This window comes from Haliaeetus albicilla, chromosome 5 (genome assembly GCF_947461875.1).
Source record: "Haliaeetus albicilla chromosome 5, bHalAlb1.1, whole genome shotgun sequence".
Lineage (NCBI taxonomy): Eukaryota > Metazoa > Chordata > Aves > Accipitriformes > Accipitridae > Haliaeetus > Haliaeetus albicilla.
Window position 1 is genome coordinate 38,729,261 of NC_091487.1, and position 15,574 is coordinate 38,744,834.

Here is a 15,574-nt window from a genome sequence, read left to right on the forward strand (position 1 = left end):
GAAGGCGGGAGGAGCCCCCGCTCCGTTCACCGCCGTTGCTCCCAGGTGCCGGCCCGAGACCGAGCGCCACGTGTCGGTGCAGCGGGCAGGGAAGGGGAGGGGGTTTGCGGCGTTCCCCCAGGCCTCCAGCAACCGCGCCTGCCGGTCGCGGTGGGGCTCCCGCTGCTTTGCTGCGGCTCGTAAGTCGGAAGCGGCAGCTGCCGGTTAACGCGGCCCTTCCCTTTCCCCTTCTCCCCCTTCTTCCTTCCCCCGCCGCCGCTACAGCCGCTCGCAGCGGGCGGGCGGGCGGGCGGGCGCGCCGGCGGCGGCGCACCACGGCGCCCCCTACCGGCCGCGCCGCGCCACCGTCGTCGTCGGCGCGGCCCCTTTAAGGCCCGCCCCGCCCCGCGCGCCCCAGCCGGCGGGGCGGGGCGGGGCCTGGCGGGCGGCGGCGGCGGCGGCCGGGGCGTTGGGCGGGCGAGACGCCGGGGCGGCCGGGGCGCGCGCGGCCGCCGACCTTCAGCCCCCACCGCTGCGGCACCCGCCGCCCCGCCGCCCCTCCGCCGCCGCAGCACCACCACCACCTCCCTCGCTCGCTCGCTCGCTCGCCCGCCCGTCCCGCTCGGAACCGGCGCCCGGCCTCGCCCCAGCGACCCGCCCGGTGAGCCGCCGACGGGGGAGGGCGCGCAGCCCGCTCCGGGGGTTGCGCCGCTGAGGGGCCGGCCGGCGCGCGGGGCGGCAGCGGCCTGGCTGGGGCCGGGAGCCGGGCCCGCCGCCGCCCGGCTGCGCGGAGGAGCTGTGCCGCCTACCTGGACGGGAGCGGGTGTTTCGGCGAGGGGGCAGGCGCCGGCCGAGGCGGAAGGTCTCGGCGGCGCTTCCCCGGGCGCGGGGCGGAGCGGCCCCGACGGGGGCGGGGGGGGAGAGAGGGAGAGAGCCGCCGGCCCCGGCCTGGCCGGCCCGGCCAAGGGACGGCGTTGGCTTTCCCTGGGTCTGCGGGGAAGGGGGGGAGCCCCTTCCCGGCCCGGGAGGCCGGCGCTGGGCTTTCGGGCCGGGTCCGTTACATAACGTCACCTGCGGTACCTGCGTCTCCCCCGTGTCACAGCGGCGGCGTGGACGGGAGAGACGGGTTTTCTCCCAGGTCTGCGATCTGGAAAGCGTGCGTTTAGGCTTGCGGAGCCTCTTGGTGTGGGGTGAGCCTCTGGGGTTTAACACGCCCCCCCACCCCGAGGGCAGCAGCCGAGGGGCGGTCGTTGCTCCCTTCTGCTCTTCCTTTCGCAGAGCTTGTGGGTGCGTGGGGAGGCACAGAGGAGAAGGGGTGTCTGAGGGGAAGGCGTTCGTGAAGGCTCCGCTGCTGATGATTTAACGTGAGAAACTTTGCGTTCGCGAGGGCTTCATCTCTGCTTTCTTATTTACGGTGCCTTAACAGTGCCCGGAGGTCAGAGCTTCCCTCGCAGCTGCCTTCACACGTGTGCAGGGCTTAGGCTGAACCTGTACGTGTGTGTAACAAATCTATCGTAAATCCCCTGGAGGACCTGGAGCTCAAAAATAGCCACGCTGGGCGTTTGAGAACTGAAAAGCGATAGCTGTTTTAAGTATCCCTAAAATTGAGGAAAAGATGAAAAAATGTCATAATAAATAGTTCTTATTTCTCATATATTTACTTAGTGGAATCAGTGATGCATCTTTTCATTTTCATAGTGTTCTTTTAAACAGATTAATGCAAATACAGTAGTTTCAAGTGGGCTCATTCTCCAGGGGGTTACGTTATTGTTGGGAATGGGCTTGGTCTCGGTGTAGTTACAGTAACACAGATTTTGTTGGGTGGAAGGAGGTGAGAGGAAGTAAACATATAAATTAAAAATATCCTGAAGTCGTCTTCGGAATGGTTGAGAGCTAAACTGAGCTGATGGGCAGAGAGGATTCTGCACTTGTCTGGTTGCGCTTCCTAGTGGCTTTTTGTGTGTGTTCCCATAAACGCTATTATGTAATGGTGCTTCTCTTGGCAGGAGTCTATTGTCACCGTAATTCCTGAGGTTTCTGGAGCAATGCAGCTTGTTCAGGAGACTTGCGGTCAGAACAACGGGAAGAAAAGTTTTTAAGAGGAGGTTTTAACCTCTTTAATTTTTCATGCGGTAGGACTAAGCTCAAGACATCTGGATCTCTTCCAGAGTATCTTTACTGTCCTCTGTTTGTTGTTCAGCTTGTCTTTCTCTTCTCCTAGGCTGCGCTATAGATATCAAGCACCAGCTTGCCACTTGCATCCTGCGTCAGAGCTAGGAAGACATTGCCTTTCTCCTTTAATAATAACAATTTTTATACTTCTCTTTTTTTGTGGTGTTTGTTTTTTTCTTTTCCCCTCTGAGCAGAAGCAGAAGTGATATAGTTATTTTCAGAGCACTTAACTGTTGCCTAGAAAAAAAATACTTGAGATAACGGGGGAAGGGGACTCTCCCCAGTCTGCATCTCTAGTTGGAACTTGTCCGTATACATCAAAGGGAGGCAAAACGCCTAAGCAGAGAGAATTTGCATATTAAATGCCAGTGCTCTAAGGATCAGTGCTTTTGTCTGCAGTTTATCGTTGATTTCATTCACCGCTGCCTCCTCTTCAGGTGTCTGTCATAAATCTCTTTGCAAGTCTGCCTCCTTTTCTTCTTTTTGTGCCACGCTTATTTTTGGGGGGCATATTTCTATGCAGAGAGAATAATTCTTTCCAGTATTGTATTGTAATCTGGTGGCCAGTTGTGGCACTGGCAGTTTTACAGATCACGCTTCTGTCTTTTTATGACTTGCATGTTGTTTCTGGTGGTGATTCTGTAAGCAAAACTGGGAGAAGAAAATAACTTTTTTTTTTTTCTTGTTTGGAGTTTCATTGCCCCTCTTAAATTGGCTCGTCCTGTTATATAAATGAGTGGTTTATGGACCACTAGAGAAGAGAGTACTGTCTGAAAGTAGGGAGGTACGTTTCTTTAAGGGGCCACTGGGGTGGAGGAAATGTGCCTGAAAAACCTGCAACCTAATCTAACTAGCTTTTAAAATTGAAGATGATTGTTATCACTTTATGGTGTTGCACCTCATTGTAGAGCAGAGTAGCACATGACAAGGGAGCCATAACCTCCTCTTAGACAAGTTCTACTTTAAAGGGGTTCAGACTTCAAAGGATTTTTTTAATACGCAGATGCTTCAGTGAAGTCCGGGTCTGGGAAAGTACTGATCTGGAGGCTGAAATTTCCCAGCCACAGCGTTACTGTAACAGAGACTTTGGTTCTGTCACCTTTTCTCTGCTTGTCATGCAAATTGACCAGCTGTGGTCTTTGAGGAGGGCCCAGTGTCCTTGAGTTGTTCAGTGCAGGGTGTCTCTGCTGAAACAGTTTCCAGACAGTTATCAGCAGAGTTTATATTTAGTGCAGCATGTGAAGGTGGACTGAAATGGCTGCTTGAGCTCATGAGCTGCCTGGGGAGTCAGCGAGCAATGGTTACTGAAGTCACTAAATGTGTGTGCTGCCTATAGTGTAGTGATCTTGATGGGATTAGTTGTGTCCTGCGATCATGGTTGGTTTTGGCTGTTTTATTCCTGTCTGGAGAACTGTTTTAGCTCTTGGTAAGAGCAGTCTGCAGTGGCCTTAACCTCAGCTCCTCAGCTGTGCAACCTCTTAGCTGCAGACTTGGGTTTCTGTGTCTGCGGCTGTTCCTGTTGCATCACTTCTGCTTTTTATCAGTGTACTTGCTCACACCACAGCCGTGTACTGCTATACCGCCCAAATATTTCCCTTGCCTGTTCTGCTTTCATAAGAAAACAGGTGTAAGCTGCTGGCCTCTGTCAGTCCAGGAAGGTTTGACATTGCACCCAGAGTGTGTTAGGCCACTGCTGTCTTTTTTTGCCCTTTTGAAAGTTGCATCTCTTCTTGCTAACCTGAGATCTTCCGGAGAAGCCCTTTGCCTGCTGATACCTGCATGAAAGGTCAGTAGCTTGGAAGCCTTGCTCCAGTGTTTCCCAGTCTGTGTCCTGTTGTGCGCTCTGCCAGGTACAAGGACTCCCTGCAGCTCCCCTGTCTTCTGAGCCACTTGTCGGCTGCTATAACCAGCTGATCAGGCTTAGCTGGGAGATAGGCGATCTTTTGCTGGCAGGGCTGGGCCCTGCTTGCCTGAAAGACTGGGGTGTGGAAGGGGAGAAGAGGCAGGGACTGAATTCTGCTTTAGGAGTATGTAAATAGAAACACAAAGGTGAAGGCATTTCCTAGAACAGGAAAAGGGAGAACTTAACCCATACGTAGCAAAGATGTTTGCTCATAATGTGGTATTGGTTACAGTAGATTTCTCTTGCCAGAAATACAGTAGTCTGTATGTTTATCTAGCTGTCATCATGACAAGTGTCATGTCTTCAGAAATGCCATCATACATGTTTAATCTCTGTTATGAAGCTATTCTGGGTACAAATGGAATTACTTCAGATGGAACGATTTAAGCCCCAGCACAGAGAGTAGTCGTTAGGGGCAGGTAGATGACTGATGAAGCACTCTCTGTTTTTGCAAGTCCTTCTGTGTAATTCATCTGGCTTTGCTGTTCTGTAGTTAGGCAGACAGTGTTTTCCTTGACTCTGCTAGCAGGCTTGTTTGAGCAGCTGCAAAAACTGATTTTAAGTTTAACCAGTGGAAATGCTTCCTATAAATTTCAGGAAGCGAGCTCTTGTATGTAGCAAGAAATGTTTTCACCCGCCATTCGTATGCTGTTTGTTTTGTTACTGCATAGTGGCAGCTAGTGCTCTCTCACAGGAGGCTTAGTGTTCTCGCACGGCTTACTTTGTGATGCAGTCTGCGAACAGGGTATTTTCAGAGCCTAGTGATGCTAATAAGAGACCAGTGGAAGCCTGGCCTGTTGTTTGCTTGCTTATTTCTTTATTTTAAACTGACGATATTCGTGTGTGATAATTCAAGGCAGTTTATTGAGGAAGCTCATGCTGTCAAAAGAGCTGCAGGACCAGAAGTTAGAGGTATAAAACCACTACCTTTTTCCCACTGCTTCAGTTGTCCCCTTCCCCCAGCTTCTGGCTTTCTCTGACTGGGTGTTGAACAGTGGGCAGGCTCCGAAAGGGGAGCATACACTGCGAACCTCTCCACAGCACAGAGGGTGGATGTGTCTTGTGTTGCTCTGGTGGTTCCTAGAGGGGAACTGCTATCCTGGCAACCAGCCCACCCAGCAGTAAACTTGCTTCCTGGTATAAGTGAGTGTTAAGTGGAATGGGTTGGTCATCACCTCTGCAGCAGTAACCTTGTAGGCAAGGTAGAGTACAGCTTTTGGAGCTGGTAGAGCAGGGTAAAGGGAAACTGGCTTCTGAAAGCACTTTTATGTGGAGAATGAAACACTGCACTGTATGTATGCTATGGACTAGAATGGCTTTCAGTCCAGCAGTGTAAACTCACTTGCCATAGGAATGACTTCCTTGTAGATGCTTGAACTTTGCTAGGCTGAAATGTGCACCATTTTAGCCTCAGGCTTAGAGTGAACCAGTTTCAGTACTCCATGTCTCTGTCCATAGCTTCCTTAGCTTACGCTTTAAAAGCTCCAGAACCATTTTGAAAACTTTGAAACTGTTTACATTTTCCCTCAACTCATTTTCCTCCTGGTTTGTAATTAAATGTTGTTGTGGTTTGCTGCTGTTCCTGGGTTTTCCCTGCATTGGCTTAATGGGGTTTTGTAATAAAATGAGTGGGAATTGAAAGAATCTCTGATTAAAACCAAATTTGCTTCTTGTTTGAGAATGAAGATAGATAAGAAGTTATGTTGGAGTATTGGATCTCTTTTGGCAGGACTCTGAAGGGAGCATAAGTTTTAAGAAGAAAATCCTGTTGATAAGTCTTGTTTAAAAAAAACAAAAAACCAAAATAAAACCAGAACAAAAAAACCCCCCAAACCCAACAACACCCTCCCAACCCCAAACCCCCAATTTCTGTGAGCTTGAGAGTGATGTTCTTACACTACATAAAAATATAAATCTTTCAATAGCTAAACGTGCAACTTGATTTTCAACAGTAGCTGTTAAAGGCAGCTTGCTTTCAAATAAGCTATAGTTTGTATGTGTAGTTTTAAATATATAGATTAGTGAAATGCTTGAATATCTCTGGCCTATTTAAGGTGGTTTGGTGGTTTTGTTTTGTTTTTTTTTTTTCTTCTTGGTAAATAACTTCTGGAAAGTCTTCAAGAAGTAGATATTGAAGCAGCCAACACTAATATAATTACATTGTGGGATGTGCCAGAATCTCCTTTGGGTATTGGAGCTCATTTGTGCCAATCACTCTCACAAGGCATTTTATTTGTTAGACCTAGTAAGGTGCTCTAATGTTAATTAAAACTCCTTTAAATGACGGGTGGGGGGGAGGTAAAGATGCATTCTGGGTATGTGTTGCTCTCTAATGAGCCAAAAGGCAAAAGAAAACCGATGTGCAGTGAAGAAGACTTAGCAGTAATTTATCATTCTCTGCTGTGTGGGGATTCATTATACTTGAAAGCTAAGACAGAAACTGCCCCCAAAATAGCCTGTGTAGGTTATCTTTTGGTGTTGGTTCATGGCCTGAGGAGAATGCCTTCTGTGCTGAAACGCCAGCCTGGAAGGGTGATTGACATCTCTGCTCTTCAAGAGAAGTGTCAAAATTGCAGAGCATTGCTCAGAGGGTATGAAAGCTTCACTTCTCCATCTGCTGCTGCATATGCCACTGGCGACCCAGTGGCCATATGTGGGATCATCCTGAAAGCTTTAAACTCGGCTCCTCTCCGAGGGCCCCTCACTCCTTTTGAAAGCCCAAAAAGAGCACGCTGCTTGCTTCAGGAGAGGGAGGCTCCTGTTTTCCCCTTAGGAAAATGTAGTACATCTTTATAAAACTAAAGCATTATTGCAAAGAGCTGTGTGATCCTGAAACGCTGCAAACTGGTTTTGTGATGCGCAACAAAAATATGCTGGAGACTCATCTCAGGCTTTGCCTGGCTTTGTGCACAGACTATAAAACCATACAAGCCTGCTAACAGAGATCCATTAAAAACCGCTTCGTGGGTATGAGGAGCAGGGTTGTATGACCAGGGGTTGTGTCTTTTGGTAAGCGTATGATTATTTAAGTTGAATGAGAGACACGAAGAGTTTGCTAGGTTTATTTTTAATTTCATCAGCTGTGACAACCTCCATCTCAAGTCTGTTTCTGGTTTGCTGTCTTGCAGGGCTTGCATGCTTCTGAGACTCAAAAAGCTGACATTTAAATGTGACAATGAAATGTTTAACAACAAAGGAGATCTTTAAGCAGGCTAGACAAAAATTCCTTTCAGCTGCACAGCTTTTACTTTCACTTTTAGATGACCAGTATGCCCAGTTCTCAGTTGGTTGCTGTGCTTTCCGAAGTGGAGAAGGTTACCTTATTAATAACCAACTTTTCTCTTTAAGTCCTGGAATTTTTAGTATTAATGCTGAATAAAAAGGGTGTGTGTGGGGGTTAAAAGACAATAAAACATACCCATGTTTTTTTGGCACCATAGAAATAAATTTCCTTTTTCCTGTGCTTGTTTGGGAAGTATGCAGTATTTGTGATCGCTAGATTTTTATTTGTGGGAGTGTATGTGTGTATCTGATGGCTGGACTTGATGCAGTTCTAATCTGTGTATTTCAGGTAACTTCTCAGAAGTTTCTGTCCCACTGAAAAAAAAAAAAAATTAGCAAAGCTTGAGTGCTGCTGAAAAATGTTTTCAGTAACACTCCGCTATGCTTTAAACTGTGATCTGTTCTCTTCTTACACTTGAGGTTTTTTAAATGGAATGTGTGAGGGTAGTTTTGAATATTCTTTGGTTTTGAGTAACTTGTGCAGTATATCTCAAACCTAGATGTGAATTTTGTGGGTAATGTCTGTACCCGAAGCATAGCTCTGTGCCTGTGTCCTAAAAACATAATGGAGCTGCTTCTACCCGTCAGCCTTCTGGCTCTTTTATGTGACTTATCCCCTATGTACTCACAGCTAATACTTACTTTTTTGTGTATTCCTAGGTGTGTGAATCAACCTGTCATCACTGAATCATCACTTTAATCATACTAACTTGACAACATTTGTATGCCAGCTTGTGTCATCACCAGGTAAGATGAAAGCTAATGCCGTTACTTTATTTTTCCTGACTCTTTGCTTTTTAAACCTGCATTTTGTGCAAATGCCATGACTTTTCTGTAGACTAAAGTCAGAATGTGCTGCCTTCCATGTTCGCCTGCAGTGAGACAGCCACTTACTGTTAGTATTACTTCCTGTTTCGGAAGCTGGTGTTCTGAAATGTTCTTAGGGTCTGACTCCTTTGTAGTCATGCTTTTAGCCTTTTTCCTGACACCTCTGTTAACCTGGTTTTTGTGGTGTTCAGATACCATAAGCTGTTTTTTTCCTTGTATTCTTCACTCCCTTACTACTCCCTGGTTTTGCTGTAGAAACTGTTGAACTCCTGCTGTCTGGAGTTAAGCATGCACAATAAACCACCTGTACTATCTGACCTTTTCTCTTGAACAGAAAATAGTTTTTGTTTTGTTTTGATTTTTTTCCATGCCTGCTTCCAAATGTTACCTTTGAAAATCTATCATAGAAGGATCTTCCTTGTATATTTTATGTTTTAGTGGTAGGAAACTACCTGGATATGTCTTTCAGAGAACTAAACATAAAGCTGCTTTTTTGCACCTCACCCTTTTATCCCCATTTAGAGAAGAGATGTAGACTGGGGGCAGGGGGAGGAAATCCCTCTAATGCTTTCAACAAGGTTATTATCCAGTGCTCTAGGGGAGTCCTAGTGCTGACGAACTAATGTGAGCCTTTGTTCCAATGCTAATCAGGATAGGGATAATTCCTATGACTACCTCCTCTTCCCCTCAGATCCCTCTAGTAGTGATAAGGCATTAAGCTCCTTTGCTACCGCTCTTCTTGCTGTGCTGGCCTGTTGTCCTTGTTTCCTGCAACTGCTACCTTGAGTGCAAAGGCTTGAGTTTTGAGGGGGTCTCATTAGGAGTGCTCATTTAAATCTTCTGAGATTTTTTGGGTGCTGCTGAGTGTACTTGTACACTTCAGTTACACACACATCCATGGAGATATCTATTTGTGTTTTATTTTTTTCTATCATTAAATAAAAAGTAATTTTTTGTTTATGCAAGACACATTGAACTTGAATACAGTGGCATCTTTTGTTACATGTTGGGACGTGTAACTGAAAGAATGTGAGTCGGCGTGTAGCTGAAACTTAGAAGGTATTTTTCCTTCTGTCTCTTCTTTCCTTCTTCCTTGGACAGAGCAAAAAGCATTTGATTCTCAAATACTTTTAAATAGTCTTAAAGAGACTAACTTCTAGTCACTAGTCCAAAGAGCTCTAAGTTTTCTAGGATGAATGTCTATGCAACCTATATATTGTTTTGGTTTATGCCAATGATCTGCTCCCAGTCTAAAGACAAACTACACAACAGTAGAGAGAGGAGCTTGGAGCCTAGGTATATAGTGAAATATGACTTTGCATGTCATATAACACAAAAAAAATAGTTCATTAAAACTGTGTCTCTTCACTAAATCTGATTTGTGGCTGTGGGGAAAGAGCAGGGGTGGTGGTAAAGATACTGGTTAGGTATGATGTGAAATGATCACATGAGACAAAGCTGTTAAATGTCTTGCAGATCAAGAAGGGAAGGGGAGAAGTGACTTAGCCTCTTTAGCCTTTCCTTGGCAGTATGAAGCTGATGAGAAGCTCATCCTTGTGTTTCTAAAAGCAGGTCTCCTAGTACAGCCGTTTGGTTTGTGATAGTGGGTTCTCTGAGGATAGGTGGTGGCAATCCTCCATGGATAATCTGTCCTGAGTCTGGCTGAGCTGGCCTTCTGGTGAATTTGTAAGGGAGTTTGCTGTCTTTCACTAGGGGCTGTTGTTTTTGCAGGGTGGTTTGAGAACCTCTTTAGTATCAGTACAGAATAGAGGGATAGGAGGGATTTAGACAAGTTAAAGATCTTTCTTAGAAGACAGAGATTGAATGAGTGCATCTGCACAGCTAGCATCTGCAGATCAGTGCAATGCTCTTGTAGTGTTTCATTTTGATGGAGAGTTTTTTCCTAATGCAGAGTTGGAAAAGGCCTACAGTGATGATATAAAAATCTGATCTCTTTGCAAACCGCACAATTTTTAATGATGTGGACATAATATCTAGATAAGCTGAGCTCCAAAAAGTGTGCAAAAAGGTATTGGGGTGGAGGGAGAAAGGCTCCATCAGAAGATGCCCATCTGAGGCGACTGATTTCAAGTGTTCTTTGCTAGTGACTGTGCATATGTGGGGAGTGTGTGTTAACAAAGGTAGTCCAGTGTGGCTCGTTGATGTGAACCTATGTGGAAGCATTAGCTGCGGGAAGGGGTTTATCAGCACTTCCAAACAGCTTTTGTTTTTTGAGGTTGATTCTGTTGACAATATCCTGAAGAGACATCACTAACAGATGTAGTGTGACACATTTTATGTGGGTGAAATTATGGGCTAGGCATAACTGCCTTTGCCTAGCACTATTAACCCAACAGTTGTTAAATCCCAGGAAATGCTCATTTTCAGGGTGGTGATTGCTTTTATGACCTGAAAATAAAAACTGGAAGACGTTGTTGTTTTTGTCTTTTCTTTACTCTCAATTGACATATGCAGGGCATTTCCTGTGAATGAGTGCCCTGTACTTAGTTATTCATATTCTATCATTTTTCAACATCCTTCTCATCTTCTATGATTCAAAACAATTATCCTGAAATGGGGGGGGTGGGTGAGAGAGACCGCAGACAAGTTGCAGTGCAGAACATGGGTTTTGTCTCCCCCATTATTTTTATCTTGTGAAGTGAGAACAGGAGGAGGATGGCAGAAGCATTTCTGAACAGCTCCTGTGCAAAGCTTCCCATAAGGCCTTGAAAGCTCTCTAACCTGTGCTTTCTTGTCTGTTTCCCCCTTGTCTGCTTGAACCGTTTGTAATGTGGAAAGCCTAAAACCCAAGTGCTTGTAACAGTGGTGTCTGCTCTGGGGTCGGCCAGTGTTCACCTGTATCCCTTCATACATATTGGGGTTTCTCATTTGTGTATATTTTGATCCAGGTTAGTATTTCCTTTTCAAGTGGTGTGCTATAGCATGAAACTCCAGGGGCATACAGCATGCTTGGTATTAAAAGCTAAGGAGACAGTACAAAATATTCAAAATTGATGTGTTTTTCTCCCCAGATACTTTCTTTCTGCTCCTCTGATAGGAGGCCAGAGGGGATGACTTCTGCCTGTTTCTATATGTATGAACTGAAGGTTTGGATTCTGTGTGAGAGTGGGTTGGGTTTTTAGTGGGTTTTTTCAGTGTTTATTTTAAGGTAACTTGAAGACCAGCTTAACCCTTGTGACTCTCTGGTTTAATCTCTGGTAGAGAGGAAGGAAGATGGGTTTTCAGTGGCTACCATATCCTGGAGGCAGTATATTGTTCCATTTAAGCTATGACGATTGCTTCTTCCCACTTCCCCCCAACATTTTGTGGAACAGACACTTCTTGATTTTAATTCTTCATCTGTATTTATCCCTTATTGCGAAGCTAATGTTTTTAATTAGCATAGCTTAGTCATCAACTAACACATCGCAAAAAGGCTGTTTGACTTTTGATGTGACAAACAACTTGCTATGTGTGAGACTGGGAAGAAGATTCCCCCCTATAGCCTTGTGCTCCCTGGCCGATTCCCCTCTGGCCCTGTTACCTGGACAACCAGTTGTATTTATGGGTAGAGCTTAGCATCTTGGGGAGTGCTTGGGTCAAACTAGCTGGTGATCAGATATCTTGCCTACCCTTGGAGTGGCAGGTTGGAACCCAGCACTACCTGTGGGTGCTATTTCCCCTCTGACTGTAGTAGAGGATCAGGCTCTGACCATATGCTCCTTAAACATGAGTTGCAGTGAGGCATGCTGGGTTCATGTGGGATGTATAGATTGAGGTACTTCTCCTTTACAAGGATGGATCCTTCAGATGAAAGTGAAGGCATGCCTGGGGGAATGGGTGCTGCCAACGTCCTTACTGAGGCTGTTCAAGGAAATTGGCAGTATAGCCGGTCTACCATCTCACTCGCTGAAATCCTCTCCTCTTTTTGCCTTTCCAACAGGAAAGGCTCTGCAGTTCATGACAGAAAGCGGTCTTCTCTAGTTCAGCAAATCTGTTGTAAGAGTCCCAAGAAAAGATAGCTATTTGTAATGGGCATCAGAGCTATTCATATGTAACTTACTTCTGGGGCAGGCACTTGCCTCTGTGTTGGTAGAGTGGCAGTTTTATGCCTGGAAGCGAGAGAGCCTGGGATGAACTCATCAATATGAAATGCTCATCTGAAGAACAACTCGCTACAGCAAATCTCCTGTTTGAGAGGTATGTCACCTGAAAATAGGCCTGTTGCAGAATAAGTTGAAATCTGTCAGTGCCTCTGTTTTTTGTTTTAAATGGTTCACAGGAAGCGCCTAGATTCTTCAGAACAACTTGGGTGTTGGGTTATTGTTTGTTTTGGTTTTTGTTTGTTTGGTTTTTTTTAACTAAAAACAGGCTGCCCTGCATAAAGTGTGAGGCAATACAAGGAGGTAGGAAAAGAGAAGTGTATTGTACTTGCAAGACTTTTGAAAGGGCCTGAATGCTGAAGTTGGAAGGAATTGAAGCATTTGAGCCACTAAATGTTAACAGTTGGCACTAATATGCTTCTGACCTCTGGCAACATGGCTGAGAAAATAATCCTGGTTACCTCTTGTGAGTTGATTTGTATTGCCTTGCTTGATCTGTGTACCTGTGCCTGGTCTTTTCCACCATCTCCAGTGGTGTACTAGTGCGTTGGTTGGTGCTGACTAAAGAGGAGGACTTGAGTCAGAAATACTGTTGCTTACAGCACAATGCACGTGCTGCAGCCTTTCCAAGCATTCTTCCAGACAAGCCTTGCTGAATTTGAGATATGTGATATTTTTTTCTTCTCTGAGGTATTTGGTGGCAAGCAACCATATTTGCTAAAGCAAGCTGGTATTTTATAGTCCTCCTGCATTGTGCATTTAATTGCTGCATAACTGATTCCCACTGTCTCAATTGTACATTGATTTTTCTTTTTTTATGCCAACTGTTTAACAGGCTCCCAGTACGTAGGGGAATTTCGCACCCTCTTTCTGCTTAAAGTAGTACTTGGAGCTGTTGAGAGATATTATTCAGCTTAGACAATACAGTACTGTGTCTTAACAAGTGCATGTGCATATCCTAAATTCTCTGAAGGTATAGCTGGGCACTAGCTGCTCAGAGAAGTTCAAGGCAACACTTTCTTCCCTTTCAGCACCTCATGCTGGGCGCTCAATGTGTTTAATACTCACAAATTGTGAATTTTACAAGATGGATACAGTAAAAAGTGCAGAGGGTTTTTTTTTGTCTTCCAAGTCATGAAGGTCAATATTAAATGTAAAATCAGTAAAATCTATTTAGATTTTTTTTTTCCCCTAGGACTCATGATTATCTTAGCCTTTCTTGTCTTTGAGTTCTCTGTCTCCTTTTTGGCTATGGTGCCAAAAATGTTGTGTGTGATTATGGTAGAATTTGCTGTAAGTGTAGAAGGCAGCCTGTTTTTCAAGTTGAAGCAAATTTTTGGAGGTAGGTGAGGTTAAGGAGGAGCCAATAAGATATTTTAAGCAGGCTTTTTGAAGCTGGCTTAACTCATTAGTTATACTGGGATGAGCCCATTAATTCAGTAGAGTTATTTCAGACTTGCACTGTGAGGGTGATTGCTGTTACACTCTCTGTATCTGATGTTTGAAAGACTACTGCAGAGATTCTCCCCCCTTTTGGGGGAAGGGAAGGAAAATAAGATTATTGCAACCAGAGTATGTGGAATCCCTTGGCGAGTGTGACACTGTGCCTGCTACCCAGGAATTGGATGCTGAGAAAGGTATTTGACTTATACTGTCTGTGAGAACAGAGACTGGTAGCTCTGGAGACTGAGGCACTATTGGCCTCTCAGGAAAAAAAATGGGAGGTTAAAAAAGTGTGTAAGATGACTAGTGTAGGCACTGTTAATGCAAGCTTTGTGTAGTGCCATGAATGTTGGGTAGTTGTTGCCTGGGCTTCTCTACATACTTCCTGCCTATCAAAGCCTCTAGCATCTGCAGGAAATGGAGCACTAAGCTAGATGAGCTTGTTTTGATAACATGTGAATTTTTTGCACACCACTGTGTGTGCAATTTTTGAGGGTAGATCAGTTTCCTCACTAGGTGCTAGGCAGTGCTCTCAGATGGGGACACAAATCACAGTTAAAGGGTGGTAATGTGATGGAGCAAGGTAGGGGGAAAAAAAGCACATAAAAATGTAACTAACTAAAACTGAACTAGCCTGTTTCTTTTATGTGAAGCTAATCTTAGGAAGATGATGATCTGAGTACATTTGGGAAGACAAACCTTGCAACAATCTACCAGTCTCCTGGTGTCCAGGAACTAGTTTTTGGAAGAGGTGATGTTGTTTAGCTTCCTGGTGAGAAAGAATAGTTCTGGTTGTGAAAAATCAGAGTAATAAAGGTTGGACCTCTGGAGCTACTATAGACCCAACCTCCTGCTCAGAGCAGGCACTCAGATTATGTAGATCTGGATACAAGGAGTGGGTCTGGATGCCTTACATAATGGTTTGGGCTATACATACGTAGTAGGTGAGTGTCCCTCATGAGACCTTCCCTCAAGAGAAATGCTGAGCTTGGCTCCCAATTAGTGAAATCCCTGCTACTAGCCAGAGAACAACAGGAGGCTCAGAAGAGGATTGGAAAGTCATCTCTGTTCAAATCCACATGTTTAGGTGATATTCAACTGGCTGCTACGGTCTGGGCTTTGAGGTTCTATATTATAATTTCTGTCTCTGGAGAATCTAGATCCAGGAAGATGTGGGAAGAGGTTGTAGGTGCCCTCTCAAGAGAAGTTGTTGTGTTTGTTTAACATAAGGAGAAGGAAGATTTCTTGCCTTGAGTTCTTGTCTTGTATCAAGTAGAAACATCTTTGCCTGCCCAGATGTGACAACCTCTCTCCCTCCCTTCCCACCCTTCTTCACCCTCTGATAAAAGCATGTGTTCTAGGACATACATGTCTTAGAATAGATAAAACTTTTCCATCCATACAAACATGATGTTTTCAAACACCACTGCAGTCTCTCATGCTGTCAGTGGTACGCCCTGGGGGTATGGGTGTTATTTGGCCATAGGTTTTTGCCTTTAGGCTGTGTTTGGCAAAAGAATTTTTAAGTAAATTCAATCCAGTTTACTTTGGTATTAAAAACTTAAACCCCATTCTTCTTCGTTGGTATTTCTGTGGAGAAGACACTGCTGGGGTGAGACTTGCACTTGGATAACTTGGCTGTGTTTTATAGGTAAGCCTCTGTAACACAAGATGAGCTTCTCTGATGTCTTCTGGAACAAGAAGAGCTAAAATAGCTAAAGTACAGACGCAAAAACTCATCAAGTGAAAATATGTGGATTTACTTCCACAACTAATGACTGTTTCCAGTATAATAGGGCGTAACACGTGGCTGCTGCATGCCTTGTACAGTGGCGTGCAACTTCATTATGTTGTGGTTTTCCCG

General features: G+C 45.1%; 1 protein-coding gene across 4 annotated transcripts in view; it reads left to right on the forward strand.

Annotated features, from left to right (window-relative positions):
- The first annotated feature begins 584 nt into the window (after nt 1-584).
- Nucleotides 585-15,574, forward strand: part of SUSD6 (sushi domain containing 6) — an 89,376-nt gene continuing 74,386 nt past the window's right edge. For 2 of the 4 annotated variants that reach the window (XM_069784226.1, XM_069784228.1), the window contains exons 1-2: nt 585-640; nt 7,997-8,083. The gene's annotated coding sequence lies outside the window, so the exon portion shown is untranslated. Of the gene's footprint in view, nt 641-1,148; nt 1,170-3,914; nt 3,938-7,996; nt 8,084-15,574 lie in introns of those variants that run through there. The other 2 variants (XM_069784227.1, XM_009912241.2) reach the window with 2 other exon arrangements.